Genomic DNA, 1,126 nt, shown 5'->3' with positions numbered 1-1,126 from the left:
GGTACCGCTCGAGGTAGTCCTCCTCGTTAGCTTCCGATAACCGCCCGTGACGGCGGCGACGCCGCGGCAATGCCCAAGGACCGGCGTGACCCGACCGATCCGGGGAGGAAGCAGGCGAGCTCGGACCAGCAGCAAGCACCCCAGGGGTGTCGAGCTCTCCGGAGGCACCCGACGTCACAGTGAGGGACGGAGATGCTTCGCCCAGCTCCGCGCCGATCGTCGGCGCCACTCGAAGGGTTTCCCCCATCGGAGTCGGAAGGGCGATATCCACATCCCTGGAATCCGCGATCGAGGGTCCGAGCAGTACGAGGGCTTGATGGCGGATGTGACGTTGGTCCACCCTTACATTGGTAGCTCTGCCAACCTGACAAGGTGGGGGGAGGTCAACCTCGACGCCCTCCATGTTGCAGCAGTGTTGGAGAACATTCGCAAACATCGCGCTGCATATGCCATGACTACTCCTCCTCGAGCGTTCATCCCTCTTGCCATCTCGACGGACGGTACCCTGCATCCTGACACCCTCCACTTTTGCTCAGCGCTCGATGCCGCTTGAGGCAACTTCAAGAGGCAACGAGCGCTTAGCGATGATGTCCGCCAGATACCAGATGGAGCGGAGCTGAGGTAGCTGCAATGGCATCCTCGAATGACAACGTTGTCAGCGTAGGCCAAGACTCGAACAGAGGGAAAAAGGTCTGCGACATAGGTGGATGGTGAGGTTGGCTGAGCTACCGACGTAGGGGTCAGAGCGAGTCAAACTCTTATCGCCTCGGTATTGAGGTTGGAGACGTTGGCGCCCCTACACTGAGAGATGAGGTTTTCTACATTCAATGGTTTCAAGAGATGATCGTATATTGATGATGAAGAAGTTTCTTTGTTTCAGTCAAGCTCATGTCGTTTGCTTCTTCTGCATGAGAGTTAACTGTACAGCTCATGACGATGAAGGATGGAGAGAAGGAGGAGGAGGAGAAGGAGAGGAGGAGAAGGAGGAGAAGGAGGAGAAGGAGGAGGAGGAGGAGGAGGAGGAGGGAGGAAAGGGAGGGGGGGAGGGGGAGTCCGTGGCTTTCTTGCCTTCATTTTGGCTCAGAGATTTTTTGACGCTTGCCCGAGGGACGGCTACTGAATGGGA

Source organism: Guillardia theta (assembly GCF_000315625.1).
Source record: "Guillardia theta CCMP2712 unplaced genomic scaffold GUITHscaffold_131, whole genome shotgun sequence".
NCBI lineage: Eukaryota > Cryptophyceae > Pyrenomonadales > Geminigeraceae > Guillardia > Guillardia theta.
This window is presented reverse-complemented; position numbering follows the sequence as displayed.